The sequence below is a fragment of the Egretta garzetta genome, unplaced genomic scaffold, assembly GCF_000687185.1.
Source record: "Egretta garzetta isolate BGI_Z169 unplaced genomic scaffold, ASM68718v1 scaffold172, whole genome shotgun sequence".
Classification (NCBI taxonomy): domain Eukaryota; kingdom Metazoa; phylum Chordata; class Aves; order Pelecaniformes; family Ardeidae; genus Egretta; species Egretta garzetta.
This window is the reverse complement of record NW_009258951.1, coordinates 1000934-1001272: the sequence shown is the minus strand read 5'-3', so window position 1 is coordinate 1001272 and position 339 is coordinate 1000934.

Here is a 339-nt window from a genome sequence, read left to right as displayed (position 1 = left end):
CCCGGGGCAGGGGGCTCTGCCATGCTCGGTGTGTTGCTGCCACCCCCTGGCAACGTGCACAGCCCCGGGTGCCCCCTGCAGCCCCACACACAGGGGTGCCCAGGGCCCCGGCAGCCCAGCCCCACACCCCCCACAGTGGGCAGGGGCACCCTGGGGTGCAGGATGCTAGGGAGGGCGCAGGGGGTGGGATCACACCCCACGCCTTGCACCGTGCGGGGGGCCTGGGCATGGCCCCACACAGGGCCCCACACTCAGGCGGGGAGGTTTGTGCCCCCGCCCCCAGTGGGCATAGTGGGTAGGGGGCGCGGGGCTGGGCGGGGGGGCCCTCCACCCGCCCAA